Raw genomic sequence first — 14471 nt, 5'->3', positions numbered from 1 at the left:
CGAGAATCAGGGACGCTGTCTTGTTTGTCAAGGCGTCAAAAATCTGATGGACTGGACATGTAATGTGATTCGAAGATGACCACTGGACTAGAGCTGTTACTGACTGTATTCCATGGATCATCAAAAGAACGCTGGCCACCCACCTACGAGTTGGTCAAACTTCTTCTTCAAGACCCTAAATGAACGATTTTAGGCTCTTCTTATTCCTGGAGCGAGCAGGCGCCATTGAGCTACACTGGCATGTGACAGGGATGGACGGAGATATTACTGGTGCCTGCTTGAGCAAATTGATGAGCAATGGGATGACCAGTGATACAAGTGATATAACATATATATATATGACATATATATATATATCACATATATACACACAATACAGTCAAAAGAGATGAAATCATGCAGTTTGCTGAAACTTAAATGGAACTGGTGGTGATCATGTAAGGTAAATTAAATCAGAGAGAAAAGGACTATTAACAGATAATTCTATGCATCTATGGTATATAAGTAAACACAATAGGAACATGAAAAATAACAAATGATAACAAATCATTGGCTCTAGATCACAAAATGGGAACTACCCAGCAAATGAGGGAGTGCGGGTGGATTCTTAGAAAGGGAATAAATAGGCAGATGGAAGTAACAGAAGTATTTTGTCAGAGTCTTAAGCACTTTGGTGGTGGGGTAGTTGTGAACAACAAAACCATAAACTCTAAAACTATTATAAACTTGTGTCCTGAATGATAATAATAACAATTAATAAAAATAAGTGAACATAAAAACATGGCTCTCCTTGATGGGTTCAGTCCCTTTCTGAGAAAAATATGAAGCAACTATAAGTGATTAGATCCTCTTGACACTTTTCTGTTTCTTCATTGTAAATATAACTATACATAACAATTATAAGTAACTCTTCTCAGTCAATGAAAAGGTGTGACACTTAGGCATTTCAGCATAACTTAGGTAAAGGACATAGTCATGGACAGAGGCTGTGTGACTTAGGGTATTTATTTATGTGATTGATACCATCAAAAGCATAAGTCAACATGCTTAGTTTGTCTGTGCATTTAATACATCATATATCTTTTTCCAGTAGCATTTGCATCTACATGGCATGGATAAATGGGTATAGTGGGGATAAAGTAGGTGAGCCCCATGGGTGGCTTATGTGAGGCAGAAAGGAGAGAGATGGGCACTTTCTACTGATCTAACTCTGCCACCCCAGACCAAGCTGGGAGACCAGGACCAATAAAGTCTGTGATGTGCCCCTGCTTGACATAGACAAGAGCCCTGCCATCCCCATGAGATGGCCATCAAGCCACACCTGACATCCACTTGGTTTTCTCAGCATGGGAGTTGATCCCTGTCACCTGATTTCTCAGGAAGCCACAGACTCAGGTTGAGGTAAAGAATTGCTCTTTTCAGGAAAGGAAAGTCAGTCCTAGGCCTTATCAAGGTTTGCTGGTTTCTTGTCTTGCCTCGCAAACAGGAATTTCAGAAGTCAACTAGCAGTGAAGTGACACAGATTTTATTTCGAGGCTTTTAAGAAGGGAAGAAGGGAGAGAAAGTGAGAGAGAGAGTAACGTTCTCGAGACAATGTAGGCTTCTCCAATGGCCAAGAGAGCCCCAGCACGCATCCTGGGATTAGATATGAAACTCCACATCTCAAGAGGAGAGATGCAGGCGCAACATGTGCTTGGATACCACATGTTCTTGGCCACATGACACATGGGTTTGGGCAGCATATGCACACCTTTCCTTTGTTCAAGGTGACTTTCATAGGGTTTCTCCAATCTGCTAGGTAGGAGTCATTGCTAAGGTTGTTGTCAAGGGGGTAGAGTTGGGAATGATCTTTGTTGAAACTCCTTTTGTTCAGGCCTTTTGTGTAAGAGGTGGTCCAATCTCCTCGAGGTCTGCTGCTGGAGAAGGTCTTATCAGGTCTTGCTTACTGTATCCATGAGGTGGGGCAATCTTAGGCTGGTGGCTTTATTATTTCCCAGAAATATTGCCAGGGTTTGTGTGTGTGTGTGTGTGTGTGTGTGTGTGTGTGTGTGTGTGTGTGTGTGTGGAGGGGGTTGGAGGCTTCCCTAATCTACCAGTCTACATCATAAAAGCCAAGCGTACTTTCCTATGTGACTGTTTGTTGGAGTATAATGATATGTAGACTTGTGCTGAGTGGAAATGAGTGAGAAGAGAGATGAAGGGATCTAAAATTTATTTCTTGGTCATACAGCTTGAGACCATTTACAATACTGCAGAGTGACCTTTATATACATCAATAAGTTTCTTGATATTGTTTTAGATTATTCTTGATCTTCCATAATGAATAACTCAATAACATTTACTTTTCTCAATTATTATTACTATTCCCTCCCCCCCCCAATTCTTAGGCAAATACTTGACTATGAATTTTGCTACAGGGAAAATAAAATTGATAATAAAATATTCTGCTACTTTGTCTCCTTTCATTATATATAATCATTAAGTACAAGATAAGATAATTTGCAAATTAGAAAAATGTAAAAATAAATTCAGTATTGGAGGGTTGACGCCTGAAGAGAATAAATGCATCATAAGATAGCTAAAATATCTTAATATTCTCAAGACTTGTGGGTAGAAGAAGCTTATAAAAGTAAGGCTTATGATCTCTTATTTGTTCTGGTTTATGTTTTAACTACAATTCATATATTAATTTAAGTGGGCAATATAAATTTGTGCCATAAAGTTCGGTCTAAAACTTTTTAGGTTTAGTTCATTGTTATTAGAACTGAGGCCTGCAGTAATAAGTAATTATTATTTTTTTTTTGGTGAGTGTTCACTTTTTATTTTTATTTTTTATTATTTATTTTTTTAGGTTTTTTAAATTTTTTTTATTATTTTTTATGTTTTAACTACAAATACAGATATGTTAATTAAACATGTTACATAAAGACTTTCAGAAGTGCTTGACAATAAGATTTTTTGGCATCATTCTATTGCTTTGTATATTGATTTTACAATAGTTAAGTAGTGATTCTCGTGTGGCTACCACATATAAGGATAAAGTATTCACCATTGGAAAGTTTGCATATAAAAATCCTATTCTCAGGTAGGAATAAAGTATGGAATAGGAATAAAGGATGGAATAGGAATAAAGTATGGAATAGGAATAAATTCAGCACAAACTGCTGTTATCTTTAGGTAATCTATTGGCCCATCAGCCATATTTCTAGCTGACATTGATGATATGAAAATATGCTATGTACAAAGACATAGGGCTAATGCCACAAAAGACATTTTCAATTTTACTGTTGAAGATGGTGGTGGAAACAAGCTAACAAAGTAGCATTTTTGTCTGAATTGGGCATGGATTTCCTTTGAAAAGGAATATTACCTCATCAAAGAGGACGTCAAATTTCTAGATATTGTTCTAAAGCATAGAGGGTATTTGGGAGACACTGCATTCATCAGAATATGATGGACTTTTATAAGGAATATGATGGACCCACCCTACTGGAGCCAGATAAATACCTCACCAGCAGACCTCCTCTACCTCACTACCCAGCCACCACCATGCTCCAGGCTGCTTTCAGGACACAGTATAGGACACTTAATACCCACTTTCCATAATTTTTGCACCATATTTGATGGGCTTCAAATATGGTATGAACCATGGGAACACCTGTAAGGGCAATTGGAGGCCGCCCTAAAAACCTCCATCCCTCTCAGAGAGCCTGGCAAGCTACCGAGAGAACCCGCCTTCATGGCAGAGCCTGGCAAGCTACCCATGGTGTATTCGATATGCCAAAAGCAGTTGACAACAATAGGCCTCATTTGTCTGACAGTGAAAGAGCCCCCAATATGGCAGCATTAAGAAGGATGAGCAAAGAGAGGCTGATAAAATCTCAGGGATGAACCAGACTGCCAAAATGAAAAAGGACTAAAATGACTGTCTGTACTTTCAACGCATGTATGCTGGCATCAGAAGCATCCATAGAGAACCCGATGGTGCAAGCGCAGAAGATCAAGTATGACATCATTGGTTTGACCGAAACGAGAAGGCATTGATCATATCACACCATTTTCGACACTGGAGAAGAACTCTTTCTCGGACATTGCGACAACAGAGGCGTTGGTGGCATCGGTATACTTGTCAACACGAACTTGGCCGTGAGCATTGATTCATTTGAACGCCTAACAAACCAAATCAGATGATTACGCTTGAAAAGATGTGGATCACTGCCAGAAGTTTCTATCTTTGTCGTCTACGCACCAACATCCAACTACAATGAAGAAGAAATTGAGAAGTTCTACATGGAGCTGGAGAAGTTCTGTAAAGAAGACCACACCTTCTACAAGATCATTGTTGGTGATTTTAATGCCAAGATAGGACCGAGAAGATCGCCCAAAGAACTCCACATTGGGTCCTATGGCCTAGAATGGAATGAACAGGGTGAGAGAGTGTCTGAGTTGATCATGTTGACCAAGATCACCCATGGTAACTCACAGTTCCAGAAGGCTGAATCTAAATACTGGACATGGGAGTCTCCTAGGGGACAGTCCCACAACTAAATTGACCACATCATATTCAACTGAAGGTTTTGCCTGACTGATGTCGCTGTTGTCCCAAAATTCCAAATGGGATTGGACCACCGTCTCCTTCTTGCAAAATTCTACTTCAAAGACCGGGAGAAAGGACTTCAAAGTTTAAGTTTAAGAAGAGAACTCCCAGAATGACCACCAAATGGGAGCTCTTTGGCACTATTTCGGCAATGTGGGAAAAAGCTATCATTGACAACATCGACGAGGAATATGAAGGACTGGTTCAGCACCTCTATGATTGCATGAAAAATGCCAAGAGTGGGAAAGCAAAAAACAGACGCCGGACTTCAGAAACTCTTGAGAGCTCATTCGCCAACGTGGTTTGGCATGAGCCTCAGGCAACCACAAGCTAACGTCCAAGCTCCCAAAGCTGTGCAAAGAGGCGATAAAGGAAGACCTCAAAGAGAGAAGAGCAGCAGTGTTGGTCAATGTGGCAGAAGCCGCAAAAGTATTTGCAATGCTTGCCTGTCCTTCGCCAACTGCAAGACCAAGATGACTGCCCTCCGACGTCCTGATGGATCTATCACATCTTCCAGAAGGGCAATGGAGAGGATTATTCATGACTTCTACTCTGATCTCTTTGACAGCGATGCCCACCTGCCCACATACCAAATTCCGCAGGATGGATATGTCGTTCCCAGCATCCTCCTTTTTGAAACCCAACATGCCATTTTTGTCAGTAAAGACTCATACAGCACCCAGTCCAGACAAGGTCAGATCCGAACACCTGAGGAATCTGCCGCCAGTACTCGTCAATACACTGGTTTGACTCTTCACACATTACCTGTCCGAATGCAAGGTTACGTTCCAATGGAAAACCAGCAGGACTGTTCTGTTGTACCAGAAGGGAGACATCCATGACATCAGCAACTATCACCCAATCTGCCTGTTGTCCATCATCTAAAAGTTGTTCACTCGAGTCATCCTGAATAGAATAGGCAGAACACTAGATGAAGGACAACCATGCAAGCAATCCAGGATCCCAAAAGGATTCAGCATGATCTACCATATCCACACAATAACCAAACTCACTGAAGTTTCGCAAGACTTCAAGATGCCACTCTGTCTAACGTTCATTAACTTAAAGAAGGCCTTCGATTCTGTTGAAACTTAAGTGGTCATTGAAGCCCTAGTCAAACAGTGTGTTCAAGCTCAGTACATCAAGATCCTTTGCATGGTGGATTCACCACCAGGATCTCACCATTCTACAAGGAAGTGATCATTGACGTAAAAAGAAAAGTTCAGCAGGGTAACAGCATTTCACCGAAACTCTTCAGTGGCACTCTCGAGAACATCATGTGATGACTAGAATGGGAAGGAATGGGAGTGAAGATAGAAGGTTGGCAACTACACCATCTCTGCTTTGCTGATGATGTCGTTCTCATAATGCTAAACATTAGCCAAGTGGCACAAATGCTGGCCGACTTCAACCATGAATGTGGAAATGTCGGACTGTAGCTGAATTTCAGCAAAACAATGTTTATGAAAAATGAACAGTCCCTGATGTTCCACTTTCTCTCAATGTAATGAACATCTCTGAATGCAGCAGCTATGTGTACCTGGGTTGAGAACTCAACATGAGGAATGACTTGGCACTAGAACTGTGCAGGAGGAAGAGAGCAGCGTGGAACATCTTCAAGAGTGTCGAAGAAGTGGTTAAGAGGACAAAGAAACTTCGGCTCCAGGGACATCTTTTTGACTCCACCGTTCTTCCGGCAATCACATATGCCTCAGAGACCTGGGTCCTATAAAAACAGGATGAGAATGTTATTCAAGTATCCCAAAGAGAAATCAAAAGAGCTATGCTGGGAGTATCATGTTTCACTCAAGTGAGAGAAGGAATCCGGAGTTCCGAACTCTGTCAACCGTCAAGAGTCAGGGATGCCGTCTCATTTGCCAAGGCATCAAAAATCAGGTGGGCCGGACATGTATGCGATTCAGAGATGAGCGCTGGACCAGAGCTGTTACCTACTGGATTCCAAGCGACGTCAAAAAACTACATGGCCACCCACCAACGAGATGGTCAGACTTCTTCATCAAAACCCTGAATGAATGATTTGAGGCTCTTCCTGTTCCTGGAGTGAGCAGATATCATTGGGCTACACTAGCACACCACAGGGATGAATGGATATGTTCTTGGTGCCACTAGAGAAAATCAAAGATCAATGGGATGGCAAGTGATATAAGTGATTCTCAGGTAGGTCATTGTAATAGAAATCCATAAATGTAAATAGATTCAAGGTTTTTCCTCCTCTCCCCAACCCCTAACCTTAATAAGAAAATTTGTTCATAAGGAAGACATAGGCAAATGGGAAATAGGTCAAACCTGCTAACTAATTTTCTGTGTGAAGATTAGAAGAGGAAATTGACCCAAAAGAGAAGCAAAGGAAATTTTTTTTTTGTAATTTCATGTTGCCTAGAATGCTATGTGAGTATCAAATGGTTTCATTTCATATGTTTGGGAGAATGTCATACTTTGTATTAGGTCCTAATGCTGTATGGTTTTGAGAATACATGGACTTGTAGAATAAAAGAACTAGAAGACAAGTTTACCCTTTGTGTAATTAGTTATGGCACAAAATGATGCATTATAGTTGTCTGACAAGCGACTTTCCAAACTCCTGTCACTGTATCAGAGTTTATTTCTATATCAGTGCATGTTCAACAGTAGAAACTGAACTCCTAGAATTTTTTAAGCAGTGAATTTAATACAAGAACTTGGTGCTTATCCAAAGTGGGAGAATTAAAGCTCAGATTTTACATTGAGTTTTTAGCAATGTCTTCCAGAGTAAGTAGGTCATCCAGAGGAGCTACCCCCACTAGCACTGCCACTAGAGCTAAAAAAAGAGACCAGAATTGAGAAGCTTCTGCCGCTGTCACTATTATGAGTTCTTGTCAATATATTAGGGAAACTTAAAACATGATAATCATTGTAACCATAGAAGTGCCTTATGTTTTCAAACCCTTGGTTCTATTCCTGAAGAGATAGTCAACCACCTCGTTAGTGTCTTTTCTCATTAGTTTCACAGGTACACATTTGGAGGAACTTAATTTCTATTGAATTCTCCAATGGAAACCTATAATATACTTTTAGTTTTGCAATTTCTTCAATTTAAAGAGAGAGGAAATGAAGACTGAATCTCCTGCATCCCTCAGAGAAGTGGAAACTCAAAACTACTCTTGTTTTTCAAATTCAGACAAAATTCAAGAAATATCAATTCCCAACTTTAATACAATCTACTCAGAGCACAATATAGTCTTTGACATATACCTCAATTGATAGAACATTTATGGATGAAGGCATTTGAGTAGTTCTGAGTGGAAAATCCAGGAGTAGGGGATAGGATTATTGCCTTGAATCAAGGGAGTGAAAGGGAACAACACATTTTGTATTTAGTGACCACCTTTGTTGTCAAGATTTGGCCTCCAAGAGAAGGGAAAAGCTATTTTTGGTGATTGCCAGGGCTTGAAAATTTCCTTCCGAGATATCAAATTCACTAAGAGTGTAAAAAGAGCAAAAAAGAGGGCACTTGTTTCAGCTCCAGTTTGAAGCTTTCGGTGGAGGAGGAGAGAGGCTTGAGGTCACATTCAGTGGTACTCAGGGATAATTCCTGGTGACTCTGCTCAAGGATCATGCCTAGTGATGCTTAGGGGATAACAAATAGTGCTGGTGAGCAAGCCAGGGTTGAAAGAATATAAGAAAAGCACCTTGTCTCCTATACTATTTCTCTGTCCACTCTGAAGTATTTTCATCAAAATGTTTACCAGTCTCTTTTTTACCACAGTGTTTTTTTCTTGTTTCCAAATCCCTGTAACATTGACTCTACACATCAGGCTTAGTGATTCAGTCTAACTTGGATTAACATTTATTTTTGTACTATCAAACCTATGCTTCTCACGATATTTAATTATTCTTACTTCCTTTCAAAGAAAGTAAATATGATACTCATTATTTTGTTTCCCTCACCACTACTGCTCTCTGGTATCTGTACTTCCCTTGAATATGAGACTATACATCCATTGTGCCTATTTATTAAAATAGAATAACATGTGTTAGGGACATGGCACCAGGGCTAACATACATGCTAGCCCTGGAATCCATCCCTAGCAACCTTTGACCACTGAGTGCCACTTAGAATGACCCTGGCCTCATAGTGCCCAAAAGTAGAAAGAGATTATGGGGAATACTATCTGCCATGGAGGCAGGGGGAGGGTGGGAAATGGGGGGTATACTGAGGATACTGGTGGGGGGAAATGTGCGCTGGTGGAGGGATGGGTGTTTGATCATTGTGTGATTGTGAACTAAACATGAAAGCTTGTAACTATCTCACAGTGATTCAATTAAATAAATAAATAAATAAATAAAAGGAATGACACTGGCCTCTCAAGGACCCTGGGAACATCAGCAAAATAATATCAGAGCAACACTTTTTTAGTTTCTGCTCCCTGTTACTTTTCTCACTGTGACTTTGTGGTACCCCCAGGCTCTTTAGCCCCCCTCAGAGTATTTTCTTTGTTCTTATCTCTCTCACATGATATTATTTCCTGCTTTGATATTTTTACCTTGTCAGTCACTCCCTGTTTTCATACTTCCCTTCCCTACCCTAGTTCACAGTCTCTTAATTTGGCTCAGTTCCCACCTCTTCTATATTTTTACACTTCATCCCATTTGTCTCCTTAATCAGGGTCCCTGATTTTGTTTGTTTCTGCCTCTGCATCTGTCACCTTCTGTGCTTTTGTTGTTGAGTTCACTCTATATACGTATACCATCTCCGTTTTTAAATTTCTTCTTGACACCTCACTGTTTTCCATCCTGTACTGCTGCTTCACCTATCCTTGATATATTACTTCTCTGTTTATATATTCTTGTTTATATATCCTTCCAATGTATGTTTTTAGATACATAGAACCTCTTGCCTCTTTCTCTTCTAGCACAAAGGAAGATCAGCAGGAAAGTTCACTTTTTACCTACTTCTCTCCATTAATGACTTAGTACTTCTGTCAAATAAAAAGGTCCCAGTGTCTACCAGCTCTGCATAAATGACCTCACTGTCTTTCTTCACAAAAAAAAATTCACCACAGAACAATTTATTTTGAATTTCAGCCCACCAAAATTTCAAAGAGGAGTACTCTCTCTGAAGAGTAGAGCAATCCTATGCAATAGTCCTGTCATTTGCTTGCTGCTCCAGAGAAGTTTACAGAGGCAAATCTATCACTTAGTGCTCATTGTTCAAAAAACATGCAAACACGAATGAACACATAAACAACCATGTATACAAAACATATGCATCATAATACTTCACTACTCATTCATATGTGTGAATGTATGTATGCAAATAATATAAAACACACATACCTACATAAACACATATCTAAAGTGTATATGCTTACTGTATTCATAATGCATTATTATAACCACAACACACATGTAAAATTCATTTATATGCACTATTTACATTATTTTTATGTTTTTTCACAGTTTAAATTACAGTCGTTGAGTTAAGCATTTACTAGATATTCAAAAATGGAATAGTAAAAGTTCTCTATCAAATTTGTGATAGATTATTTGGGGATAAAAAATAATAATGCTTTAATAGTTATCATATTTTAAATAAAGATATTTATGCCATGTAAAGTAAAATTATTTTATCCTTACTAAATGATCATTATTGTTACTTTGTTTGCATTTTCTTTAATCTCTGGAAGAGAGAAAAGTACTCTAGGGCAGCATGGAGGTGGGTTGTATTATTTAATTTTCAAAGTGGAGAAACTAGGGCAAGACTTGTTGAATTACTTACTGAACTCCTTCTATCAAGTAGCTGAGGAGCTGACCCTTAACCAGTGCCCTTTCTTTATTTCCTCTTACATTACTTTCATCCATTTCTTGCCCCATTTACAAGTCCTCCAAACTCAAAAATGAACACCTAAGGATCTGCTTTAATCACTAACAGGTTGAAGCTGGAATTACATGACTTTTTTTGATCTATATATATATATATTAGCTGAACAAAATCTAATTTCAGAAGTGAACACTATAAAATAAATGCATTGGATGCAATGAATTGAATTGTCTTTTAAATGAATATTGTGCTTAGAACTCAGCAAAAGAGAATTGATGCAAAGGTATTTGATCGATCTGATATTGTTATTACTCCAGTCATAATAAAACAGATTTAAGAGGATTTTTTAAAAATTACATTTTAAAATATTTTCTATAAATAATATAAATAGTTATAAAATAATTTGCCATCAGAAAATTCCAGAATTTCCCAAATATGTAAATACAAATATTTAGTGCTTGTTTTGAAGTACTAATATTTAAATACATCTTATTTTTATTTTAATTTATCAGTATTATAGGTTTTAGGACCACATCTGGAAATACTGAGCTTACCTCTGACTCTGTGCTCAGAGGTCACTACTAAAAGTTCTCAGGGGTCAATATGCAATGTATCAGTCTGGCCCAAGACTTATTTTGCCTTTATATAAGCAAGGTAATCCCACAAATCCTTTAAAAATCATAATAAATACAGGTTAAATTTGGATCTGGGATGTGACTTAAGTGGTACAGTATATGCCTTGTATGTGTGTGGCCCTGGGTTTAATCTGTGACGCTGCAAGGAGGTTCAAGCATTGCAGAGAGTGAGTGTCACAATAATTAGAGGAAAAGTTAATATAAATTATATTTGTGATCTCTATCAAAATGTAAGTGACACTCAATGTTTTCCTTCTTGCTCTCAATTTTAACAAAGTGGTCATCTAGAAAGGACATGTAAAAATGATTGAAGAGTAAAACAAAACAAAGTTTAGCTTGCATATGTTTGAGATTTATGTACTACGTATAAAAGGCACAGTGGCTCTACATATTAAGGACAGTTTGCTAAGTACCTTACTCTTCAAGAAACATGCACGCATGGTCACAGCTAGAGCAGTGCTAACTATGGCCTCACCCTCGTCCCTACTGTCCTACTCTTGCAGTTCTGCTGTAGTCACATCAGAAATGGGAATAGTTTCTCACAGCTGGCCAGTCCTGCTTTTTCTCAGCAAAATTGATCCAGATCACACTGATGCATATTAACCAAGCTCGTTACTACACTCAAGGAAAAACATGATCTCAATTTGGCTCCATATTAAAACTGCCAGTCCCTGTTGTCTTACCTAGCACTCTTAATAGCATACATTTAGCCCTTAGTTGGAGAATAATTTATCTTCAGATTGAAAAGAAACAGCTCTGGCCTTGGTTATTTTGGCATACAAGTCTCCAATATGACTCTGTTTTCTAAGCAGACATTAATGATTCTAAAACTAATATTCATTGTTTGAAGAGGCACAGCAGCCTTGGCATTTACTTAACCTTTTGTCTCATGTATGAGACTGAGTCAGCCTAAATCCTTTTCTTAATTAATATCTTTTCTTTTTATGGCCATTATTTATCGAACAATTTGCATGTAACAATTAGAGCCCAGAGAGTTTAAGAAAACTCTTCCAGTTAGAAGTCCACCTTTTCTGATTCTTATTTATTTATTTTGGAAGGTTTTTTGAATTACACAGACTCGGGAAGCCTGGTTGAATAGTGAGAGACAAAGTTAGTGCAAATATATTTATGTAGGTGATCCTACCTACTGGAGCTCAAAGGAAAAGAAGGTTATGTGTTTTTTTAATGCATTTTAAAAAATAAATGTGTAGACACTTTGCAAAGAGATGAATTTGTTTGACTTTATGTTTTCAGAAAATTTACATTAATATTTTGTGCATAATAAGGGAATGTTCCAAAGAAATGAATAAATTCAATGATCAGTCGTTAGATTTATGGTATTTTCCTTTTTGGGTATGTGGGTGGATTGTGCCACATCTACTTTCAGGATTTACTCCTGGCTCTGCACTTAGGAATAATTTCCAGTGTTTGGGGTCTATATATGGTGTAGGAGACAAACAGGATCTGCTGAGTGCAAGACAAGTTCTGTAATCCTTGTATTATTTCTGTGGCTCCAAAGTTCTTTCTTTTAAAATAGCAGAAAAGTCTGGAGAAATACTGTAGTGTATATCATGCCTTATATGCAGCTGACTCTGGTTTAAAACACAGCACTTCACGTGATATTGAGGACTTCCAAGTGAAACCTAGAGGTTGCAAAGAACTGCTAGGTTTACTCTTTGCTCTCTAGCGCAAGGGCTCAAATGTGAGGTGTCAATCCTTGGCACCTCACATGGACCCACAGGCACATTGCTGAGAATTTCTGAGTGTTACCCTGGCAAGCTAAGCATTCTTTGGGAGCATTCATCAAATAAATAAATAAGAAAAATAAGCATAGCACAGCTGGTAGGGCATTCACGTTGCATGCAGCTGATATCTGGGTTCGATCCCTCCGCCCCTCTTGGAGAACCTTGCAAACTACCGAGAGTATCTCACTCCCATAGAAGAGCCTGGCAAGTTACTCATGGCATAATCGATGTGCAAAAAACAGTAACAAGTCTCACAATGGAGACATTACTGGTGCCCACTCGAGCAAATCGATGAGCAACAGGATGACAGTGACAGTGATACAGTGAGTCTCCAAATACTCATAAAGCAAAAAAGAACTATGTTTCCATATTTCCTAAAATTCTTGTCCACATGACCTCATAGTTGGCATCTTATAATCATGCTATAATCATAGTTTTCCAATGATAATATTTAATAGTAGTAAATAGTAATTAATATATTAACACAGTATTAAAGCAATTAGATGCATGAACAACGAGCATTATTTATGGGACAATATATTCTTTATAAAATTTTTCACAGTTCAACTTAATACAATAAGGATTTTTAGAGTCTATAGCTTGTCCCCTTTTTGTAATAAAAATAAAATTATTAGGGCAAATAGCGTGTGAATTTCTCCCTCTTTGGCAACAATATCTCACAAGGTGTCTTTAGCTCTTACCAATGTTTAGTAAAATGGTTAGAAAATATAGCCTGTGATGAATATTAGCAAATTTCTGGAAGTTCTGTTAAGTAGTAATAAAATACTAATTTTCTTGCTAACAAAGTATTGATGTGCCCAACTCAAACTTTATTGGTTCAGATAGTGCTATTGAAAATGTATTCTCTTTATTCAGATCAAAATTTTCTCAAAACCAAATTTTCTTAATCACGGAGGTAGTTTTGAGATCTCAAGCTATTAAAAAACCAAATGCTATTAATGATCTAGAATAACAGTCTTCAGCCATGAACAGTTCATGAACAAGTGAAGGTACTTAGGTATAGGGATGTTGGGAACCACTCTGGCTATAAATTCATGTACTTCGACTAGTATATTTTTAGTGCTTGCTGCTCTGCAAGTATTAAAAACTTGAAGAACACTGATCTAAAGGTTTAGCTAGAACTGAAGAAGATATAAGTATGTTTTTGAAGGTATACTTATTTATGTTTTTGAATGACACTTACTATAACCTTATGTTATAATTATTTCCCCCATCTAGGGAAAAATCAGAGGGCAAAAATTACATTGATTAAGAGCTTTAAGGCGTTGAGATTTTACTCTAGAAAATGTTGTTTTTTCTCTTTCCCAACTGGCATTTCCAAGATATTTCAATTACCCATATTATCAGGTATTAAACACTTCAGCAAAAATTATCTAAATTTCCCAATTTGCTCCTTAAAGACTTCTTGAAGACACTTTTCATTTGTCTGTGGATTGCAGATTGTCTTTTGTACAGCACCAAATTTACTCAGGTAACAAAAACATCTCTGTGTGATTCCGGTGATTTTATCACATGAGAGAAAAGAACACCAGATCATGAAAACACCCCATCATGGTAGATTTTCAGCAGAAAATTTCTAGAAAAAGGAGAGATTAACCATATAAAAGTTTGATAAATTTTATTTTGGAGGAAAGCACACCCAATAGTGCTCA

General features: G+C 38.0%; 1 pseudogene; it reads left to right on the top strand.

The window, feature by feature from the left end:
- The first annotated feature begins 3921 nt into the window (after positions 1 to 3921).
- Positions 3922 to 14471, top strand: part of LOC129400028 (uncharacterized) — a 91563-nt pseudogene continuing 81013 nt past the window's right edge.

Source organism: Sorex araneus, chromosome X (genome assembly GCF_027595985.1).
Source record: "Sorex araneus isolate mSorAra2 chromosome X, mSorAra2.pri, whole genome shotgun sequence".
In the NCBI taxonomy this organism is placed as follows: Eukaryota; Metazoa; Chordata; class Mammalia; order Eulipotyphla; family Soricidae; genus Sorex; species Sorex araneus.
This window is presented reverse-complemented; position numbering and strand designations above follow the sequence as displayed.